This window comes from Oratosquilla oratoria, chromosome 4 (genome assembly GCF_046742065.1).
Source record: "Oratosquilla oratoria isolate Oo_2021 chromosome 4, ASM4674206v1, whole genome shotgun sequence".
NCBI lineage: Eukaryota > Metazoa > Arthropoda > Malacostraca > Stomatopoda > Squillidae > Oratosquilla > Oratosquilla oratoria.
In genome coordinates, this window is record NC_134780.1 from 69,945,642 (window position 1) to 69,955,641 (window position 10,000).

The 10,000-nt window shown below is 45.0% G+C and overlaps 1 protein-coding gene across 3 annotated transcripts in view; it reads right to left on the reverse strand.

Annotated features, from left to right (window-relative positions):
• Positions 1–10,000, reverse strand: part of MESK2 (misexpression suppressor of KSR 2) — a 745,500-nt gene that overhangs the window by 251,361 nt on the left and 484,139 nt on the right. The gene's annotated exons all lie outside the window — the stretch shown is intronic.

A 10,000-nucleotide genomic window follows, 5' to 3' on the forward strand; every position in this document is an offset into this window, starting at 1 on the left:
TGACCCGGAACGGCATCATTCGAGTAACCCAGGATGACCTGAAGTATGCCATCATCGACCTCCGAGGTACATCAAACCTCAAGAGAGTTGGAGATTTAACTTTTACGTTGATCTCTCCAGCCGTAAAATCCGCTACTGAGGGGTCAAGGTGGTGGTTGTGAGGGTGTGAGGGGAGGGGGAATAGGGGGAGTGTTGGGAGAACAAGATTTTATGAAGTAGTTTAGAGGTGTATGGAAACGTCCAGGGGAAGGCGAGAGATTAAGGGATATATAAGAGAGGATTAATGTATGGGGAAGAAAAAAGTGAGTCTAGAAAAAAAAGTGAGAAGGGGAGAAAACAGACGGAGGAGGGGAAAGGAAGGAAAGGTAATGATGGGAAGAACAGGGTGGGAAAGAGAAGAGATGGGTAATGATGAGGAAGAGAAGGAAATGCAGGAATGGACAAGAAATGGGTAAGAGGACCCAAGATGAGAAGCGGCAAAGATGGGGATGAATGATGGACGGAGGAACGAGGCTATAGTGATGGGGCAAGGGGAGGACAGTGGCTGGGTCGGGAAGAGAATTAAAAGTTGGACAGCGAGGTAGGGAGAAGCTCACGCCAGGAGGAACTTAGATTCGAGTGAGTTCGTCACCTCTGCCCTTTTCTCTCGGACTTCCTGGTCAAGTAAAAGTCTTCGATGACCGTCGGATTCGAACGTGGTCTGCCTCGAGAGAAGCGGATAGAAACTGACCGGATGTTTGTTGCCAAACATGACTAAAAAGGGGTTTTAGACACGGGCAGGGAACTGGCCAACGAAGGAAAGGGAGGTGTAGGGCTGTCAAGGGCACTTCGAGGGGGGAACCCAATTGTAAAAGACGGATTTAACCCCTGCGTTACAGAGGTATACATTACTGACGTTCTTCTGACCAACACAAAAACTTCTATTCTTCTTAAGGATACCATGGTTCATCAAATCAGATGAATAAAGTCGTTATGGTAATAGCCAGAACAAAATAAGGACTCAGGTTCCCAGTTTTATGAAGATTCGAACACTGGGTCAAAAAAACAAAACAAAAAAATAAGTTGCTTCCACACTGGCTGTTTTGTAATTTGATTTTGATCTTTCTACACTGCTTCGGAGTGGATAACTGCAAATAAAAACTTCATGTTATACATGGAAAACGGGGCACGGCTGAGCACTGAATAGCTACACACCTTACTGAATGTAAAGTGAACTTCTATAATGAACTATTGTTACCCCGCAGATACCGAATCACCGGAAATATTACTCCCCTGGGAGAACTTTATTCCTAACTAGAGGCCCTAAACTTATCGTGTACGAGATCAGGGACCGGCGAAGGACAGAAGAAAGAGTTGGGGAGAACAAAAGTGGGGAAAATAATGGTGGAGAGGACAAGGGTAGGGAGGACAAGGGTGGAGAGGACAAGGGTAAGGAGGACAAGGGTGGGGAGGACAAGGGTGGAGAGGACAAGGGTAAGGAGGACAAGGGTGGGGAGGACAAGGGTGGGGAGGACAAGGGTGGGGAAGACAAGGGTGGGGAAGACAAGGGTGGGGAGGACAAGGGTGGGGAGGACAAGGGTGGGGAAGACAAGGGTGGGGAGGACAAGGGTGGGGAGGACAAGGGTGGGGAAGACAAAGGGTGGGGAGGACAAAGGGTGGGGAGGACAAAGGGTGGGGAGGACAAAGGGTGGGGAGGACAAAGGGTGGGGAGGACAAAGGGTGGGGAGGACAAAGGGTGGGGAGGACAAAGGGTGGGGAGGACAAAGGGTGGGGAGGACAAAGGGTGGGGAGGACAAAGGGTGGGGAGGACAAAGGGTGGGGAGGACAAAGGGTGGGGAGGACAAAGGGTGGGGAGGACAAGGGTGGGGAGGACAAGGGTGGGGAGGACAAGGGTGGGGAGGACAAGTGTGGTGAGGACAGAGAGGAAGATTAGATAAATGAAGGAGGAGCGAGGAGGTGGAAAAAATACGTAAATGAGGAGCAGGGAGGTCAAGAAAATATGTATATAAATGAGGAGAAAACCAGACTAGATGAATACCGTGAAGAGAAAAAATAAGGAGGAATGAATCCAGAAAACACGATAATTGGAAGGTCAAGGGAGGTCGACGGAGGGGGAGGGGGGAGGCTGTTGCTAGACCAGTCGAGATAAACAAAATTTGGTGAGAAAAATATTAGTTTAGGAACGAAGATAGGGTGCAAGTTTAAGAAGGAAAGAAAACAAAGAGTGGATATGTTGAGATGGATAGATACATATATAGATAGCCAGGCAAGCAGACAGAAAAACAGATAGACAGACAAAGTGACGGAGTGTGACTGTTTAAATGACAGTACTGAAGAAGACATGCTTACAAACGAAATAGAAATTAGAAAAATAATAAAAGATAAAGAAAGAAATATATAAAGTAAACAGGATGAGAGAAACGCGAAATAAAAAGGATGAAACTGGTCAATAGATAAATGAAATACAACAAATGAATAGAAAACGGAAGGAGGAAAGAAGAAAAAAAAGGGAAGAAAAAAATTAAGGAGGAAAGAAAGAAAAGAAAGACGGAATAAAGAAAGAAGGAAGGAGAGAAGGAAGATAACGATACCTCTGGAGGGACTAATAAATACAAAAGCGGAACGAGAACTGAGAGTGAGGAAGATAGGGGAGAAGGAGGGAGAGATAGGGAGGGAGGGAGGGAGGGAGGGAGGGATAGATAGATAGATAGATAGATAGATAGACAGATGGAGAGAGCGAGAGAGACAGTGAGAGAGAGACAAGGAGAGAAGGAGAGAAAGAGAGGGAAAAGGGGAAAGAGGAGAGAGGGAGAGAGGACGAGTGGGAGCAATGGAGAGAGGGGGAATGGGAGCGAGGGAGAGGGGGGCGAGGGAGAGTGGGAGCGAGGGAGTGGAGGGGTGGGAGGAAGTGTGGAAGGAAGGCCGGCAGGATGTCAAGGGAGGCGCAGAACGTACGACTTGCAGAGATCAATAGAGGACGTGGCTGGAGGAGGAGGAGGAGGAGGAGGAGGAGGAGACGAGGAGGAGGAGACGAGGAGGAGGAGGAGGAGGAGGAGGAGGAGGAGACGAGGAGGAGGAGGAGGAGGAGGAGACGAGGAGGAGGAGAGGAGGAGGAGAGGAGAGGAGGAGGAGGAGGAGATGGAGGAGGAGGAGGAGAGGAGGAAGAGGAAGCGGAGAGGAGGAAGGGAAGAAAAAATAATGGGGGCAAAGCACAGAGTTTCGGACAGGGTTGGCAAGAATCAAAAGAAAGCGAGTTGGAGGAAGAGAGAAGAGAAATGCAAAAAACTGGATAAAGGGAGAAGCGAGATGAGAAAGAGAATAATGTAATGAATAGAATGACAGAGTAAATGTAGATAGTAGTACCAAGTATAACAACATAAGTAGTCGTGATACTATCGCTCAAAACTATCATTAATATGGAGTTGTGATCGTATTCATGGTAGTAGAAGTTGTAGTGATTGTTGTAACAGTAGAAGTAACAGTAGCAGGAGTAGTGGTAGTAGTAGTTTTGGTAGTAGTTTTGGTAGTAGTAGCAGTTGTAATAGTAATAGTAGTACTAATAGTAGTGATACCAGCACAGTAGTACTTGTAAAATATATGGTAGTGGTGGTAATGGTAGTAGTAGTAAGAGTAGTAGTAAAGTAGTAGTACTATTAGCAAAGTAATAGTATTAGTATTAGTAGAAATAGTAGTACTAAAGTCATAGTAATAGTATAAGTTGTAGGAACACTCAACTATTACAACAGTAGTGTTAGTCACTGCAGTACCACATACATGACGGGTAACTTCATACAAAATAGACACGGTACTTGTAATAGTAATGGCAGTATTTGCGACGGGGTTAATGACTACCATAAATCATCTGATAATTCTCTGTGGCGAAGTTGTGTGTAAAAAGATGAGAAATGTGCTCCAATTCCCACCTAAATTATCACCATATTCAGAAATATGACCAACTCCACATCACCGTCGTTCTTTTCACCAATATTTAAAAAGGGCAACAACCACATTATTGTTACATTATACAGTGAACTGACTACCCAAGTGCCGCTATCTCCCTTGGAATTGCCACAGGCAGGAGGCAAACAAGAACAAGAACAGAGAGAACAAGAAGAAGACTAAGAAGAAGTACAAAGCAAGACCATCAACCCCACTACCATCACCAAAAATAACACTAATAACCACAACGACGACGACGACAACAACGTCAGCAGCAGAAAGGCCACGTCACCGAATCCCCCGGTACGAAAATAGCCACCAGCTCCCAAAAGTCAAGGGCAACGGCTTCAATTATTTCAGCGCGTCCATCCATCCCCATACACGCGGATCGACGACACTACAGCTGACTTAGCGGGTCAGGATAATAAAGAGGCAGGGAGGGCGAGGGCGAGGCAGGGGGTAGGGGAGAGTGGAGGCGGACGGGGAGAGGACGAGTGAGTGAGGAGGAGGAGAAACAAGGAGGGGAGAGGGACAACCAAAAAAAAAAAAAAAAAAAGAAGGAAAGAGAGAGAAGCAAAAAGACAAAGGGACATTGGATATAAAAGAGTACAGGAAAATATGTACAGGAGAGGAGCGAAGGAAAAGGAAATAAAGGAAAAGAAAGGGAGAGGAGGAGGATTGTGGAGAGAGTAGAAAGAAGAGGAGAGGAGCGGAGAGGAGAGATAAAAGAAGAGAAGCGTGGAAAAGAGAGAAGTGATGAAAAGAGAAGAAAGGAGAAATAATGAGAAAAAAGAGAAGTGAGGAGAAAAGAAGGAAGAAAAAGAAAGGCGAAGAGAGGAGACAGGAGAAGAAAGGAAAACCCTCGGAGGACAAGGTTAAAATACAGCAAGTTTAAAATACAACAAACAAATGATAAGAACTCCAATAAGATATGGCTTTAATAAATAACGAAAGAATAAACGATACAGAAAGGAACCTAAGAAAGGAGAGGAAACGCCTCACGAACACCAGGCCACAGCTCCTCGGGGTTCGAGACGGCGCAGCCAGCGCGGCGTCGAGTCACGACTCCACACGGAAGGAAGGAAGGAGGGAAGGAGGGCGGCAGCACCGCCGGGGCCAGGTTGTCGTCGGGCAGGCTGGGTTAGGGGAGGTCGAGACAGCGGGGGAAGATCAAGACAGTGAGGAATCCTCGTGACTAAGGGTTGAGGGAGTTGAAGGCAAAGGAAAAAAGGGTGGGGGGGAGGGGGGAGGGGGAAGGGAGAAGGAGGAAAGGGAAGGGGAAGGGGGAAGGGCCAAGGGCAAGGAAGAGGTAGAAAGGGGAGATTGAAAAAGAGGAAGGGGAATGGAAAAAAGGGAAAGGGGAGGGAAAAGGGGGACAGGAGAGTAAGGGTAGGGGCGCGGGGTGGGGTGATCAGGAATAGAAGGAGGGTGACATTGAAGTAAAGAATAATAAGAAAGTGAGTGCCGTGATTCAAATGAACATTTATACATAGAGTACATTCGAAAACCAGGAGACGCAGGCACGAACATATGCTCGTACACACACACGCAAACCCACAAAAGCACACGCCAACATGCACAGTAACTAAGAACTGCCAGTGCAACAACCCTGATTTACTTGCTGATGACTCAGAGTATATAGTCCAACGTGACTGCAGTGCGTGGCGTGCAGCTGCAAATTGTAGAAAGCTGCTGCCTGACAGGACGGCGAGCAGCTGAATAACGCCCTTCCCTGCTGCAAAAGGCGGTGTCAGCTGTGCTTCGCTGTACGCAGCTTCGAAGCTTAATCAGACCATATTTCATCTTTCTATCAGCCTCAATGTTAACACTTTTTATCTGATAGTATAACCTATCAGCTTTCGTCCATTGCGCAAATATCTTCAAGATTATGCTTAGTGCTAATTTAAAACCCCGTAATACTATGATGTACAAGCTAATATGCAACAAATACAAAACTGAGGTTGGATTTTACAGTATTATACTTTTCGGGAAATTAATGTCACAAATACAATCATCACAGTAACTATTTCCTTTCGAGATAAACTATTTATTTCAGATGTGCAATGAAACTTCGCTTCCACTAGAATAAAACAATAATCACAAAGTTCCCCATATCCCCACTGAAAGTGAAATTACCCCCCGGTGGCGTAGTTTATTACTCCCATGTGGAAATCCGAGGTTAAAACTCTCTTGACTAAACACTTGGAACCAATGACATTTATATATATATATATATATATATATATATATATATATATATGTATATCTTAGCTTGATGAATGTCATCCACAAAACGACGGTGGCGGTGGCCTGATGAAGCCAACTGTCATTCACTCACTCACTCACTCACACACACACACACACACACACACACACACACACACACACAAACACACACACAAAAATCACGTGTCGCCAGCAAGAACAAACACAAGGGATATGAACGCCAAAGTCCTAAGCCAACATATTGACTTTTGGGCCAACACAGCCTTCAGCCATCACCTCATGCCATGAGACACCACACTGCCTCTTTTGCCATCATAGCGATCTGTGAGCCACTACGCTGAGTCTTGAGTCTCCATATCTATTTTTGAGCCATCGTAATAAGTCTTCAGCAACCATGCTTAGCCATGAGTCATCCAAACCTCCTCTATCCCCAGCAAAACCCCACGTTCTCTTGCTCATTTGTGTCACGTGACCAACCCTTTCCTCGATAACGTTGGCAACGTTTGCGAGTTCGTACTATTCCCTTCGCTACGTGAACGTCCCTTCAACTGAGGAAAAATCGTCCGGCGTCTGGAGGAAGATGGAGAGGGAAGGAATTAAATGAATTAAGAAAAATATGAAAATCGTCACTGTACCTCAAAGAAAGATATCTTATAAACCCCTTCACTACAAAGTAAGGCGACACCACCTCAGTAGGATAAAACAAGTGTAGATGACTAGAATAAAATATCTAAAAGTTATCACAAGGCTAGAGAAGTTAATTGGAATAAATTTAATTCCCATACGACGATGACTCCGCCTTGACTAAATAAAATCTCCCGAAGATAACCAGAATAAAGTCTGTGGCGGACGCCGCCGCTGCGAAAAGTTTAAACTAAAATACTAACTCAGATAAAGACATTATGATCCTGGGCTGAAAAACCCAAGGGACAGTCTGCTACAACTTCGACAGACGGAAGACGTCAAGACTCCTCTGAGGGGTCTCGAGATACTACACTGACAGACAAACAGACAGACAGACACATACACACACACACACACACACACACACACACACACACACACACACACACACACACACGCACACACACATTATATATATATATATATATATATATATATATATATATTATACATATATATATATACATACATACATACACATATCCACCTGCGTTGCAGGTGGACGATATCCTGAGCGGGGTATACGATACATCGATCGCAAGGCCGCGCCGTAGAGTCTGGGCTCCAAGCCTCAGCTGAATAACACCGTATGTATTGATTGCCTAAGTTTCATGCAGTCAGTAGTATTTTCGGGACCTTATTAGAAACCCCTGCGGACCAGAGTCACACAGTATTCTCTTATGAATGCCCACTTCTATGACCCTACCTCTGACGTGATAATGTCCTTAAGGATCAGGTCATTGCCGACAGAGTATGAAAATACTCAGCTCAATAAAATAGTCTGGCGTGTGCCGCCAATGATCTTGTGCACTACGGTAGTTACAAAAAAAGGTGAGCGGTTCGACCTTTCTTCCCAAAACCCACGGCCAGGTCAAATCCTGTCTGAATCTCCAAGTCTCCAAGCCATGAGAGATTTAACAATATTGAGCAACACTGCCTGGCGGCATCTAGAAAAGTATTAAAAAAATAAAGAGTTACGACGTGGTAACAGGCTGGTGGTTTCATAGAAGACCTCCAGATCCACAGCTCATGACTAAGGTTCCCTCCCCCAGCAGCAGACGAGGTGTCGTTATCCGGCGCCAGCAGTGCAGTTAGGGCTGACCCAAATAAAACCATTCAGCACGAAACCGCATTGTACGACTCCTTTCGTGCGAAGCAAACTTCCACCCCCCCTACCCCGCATTGGCCGGAACAAAGTATGTGGACGACGTTAAAGATCGAAAGAGTTGGCCCATACCATGCGGATATCTTGTGACTGCCGCCAGGCGACTTATTCAGCTGAGTATTCAGCTCCTGCCAATTCTGGGGTCAGTGACTGAGAATCAACTATATTCAGAGCAGTTGTTTTTATAATCTTTTGATGGCCTACGCCAGCTGAATCTATTAGATTCGGGAAGACCGTTTGGCTGCTATCTTTAAAATAAGCCCTATGTTAGAACAAATCCTATAAAACAATTCCCTGAGAAAAAAGAATTAATGAAGTTGGTTTATCACCTTCACTATAGAGTCACTTATCAGGTAAATGTAATCTTAATCGAATGAAAAAAACATATGCTACTAGGTTCAAGGGGATTCATATATTCTACTCTACTATAATTACTTTTAAGACTCGTGCATGAGGAATGAAACTCCAATTTCATAGTTTCTGAAGCAACACCCATCTAGCAACATCGACATTCAAGTGCTGGACTATGTCTTATGAAAACCCACTTCCACAGTTTCTGAGGCCTTGCACAATCCCCCATACCCATCTGGCTACGTCCACAAAGAACTGAAGACTATCATTCCAATGCTGGACTAGTCCAATACCTTTAAAACCTCCAACTCGTTTCCAGCTGCGCTGCCGTTCAATACATAACACGATCCACTCAGAATAACGAAAGAGGTTATCTTGGGGTGCACTTACAATACATACTGCGTGACCCTTTCTCATAAGCTTCAGAAGCCGCCCACTATGTAACACCAGCTCACACACCACACACACAGTAAGAACTTACCCTTCCGACACTAACACATCTAAGACTACTCTGTGACTCAGTGACCTTATTCCGCGTTCTACAGAATCTACTGTTTTCTAAACGAGAAAGCACTCCCAAGACAACTAAGAATGACCCTGGCATGCCTACGTTTGGGTAACTACCTTGTATTAAAAAAGCACTAACACAGAATCCGCCTATCAAGACTCCCATTGCCCAAGATACTACCACCAGAAAGACGACACAGCGCACCTTATACTTTATACAACGCCTTACACTCGCCCTTCCCAAACAGCAACACAAAATCTCTTCAACGAGTCACTTACAGGCTGAACTGGTAAGCCGCAGCTCTCGTACAAGACAGAACCAGGACAATGGATCGATCCATACTGTACTATATATATTGTCCAGTACATCCTAGAGGTCATTTCACAAAACTGAAATAATAACCTAGTAATTCATGACAATGGCATGAAATAATGGCACTGAGATAAATAAAATGGCAGTTGGAATATGAATTATCTGTAATAGCTCCTTATGTGCCATATGACTTTTATAACTTCATTCCGGTTACGGATAGGTTATTCAACCCATCTACGTGATATTCCATCGTTAGCGAAGGGCTAACATGAACCATACATAAGGACAATCACCATCAACCCGGGAACGGCTAAAGATGGCTATGATTACACAAGCATTCTTCAAGATGCCGAGAAGAAAACTTGAGGCCGCATCCATTATTTGCTACCGCTGCGCGGGCCCAAATGTCGAGGCCTTGGCGACGCCGAGGTGAACCACCTTTCAGTCTTCGGTCCCATGAAAAATGTGTAACTGGCGTTTCTGACAGAATCCCCTCGCTCTGGGGTTTATGTTAAGCTCGTTAAGACCTCTTTGTGTCCAACGTGGATGGTTAAGAAGAGGTACAGTCGCTCTTAAAACATCATGTAAGGATATTAATATAAGTTTAGCGTTCGATTTTCTATCCTTTCTCGGCGGCGTATTACTTGCTTGGATATTGGTCGTCACTCTGTTCTGCAGAGAAAGTTCGCGTGTGAGCCGTCACGAGGTTCTACAGAGACTTGCCGAACCTCACGAGCTTTAGCAAGAGACTATGTCAAACAGCAGACTTAAACGACTACTGCGAACATTTGAAACTGACCTGTGATATAACAGAG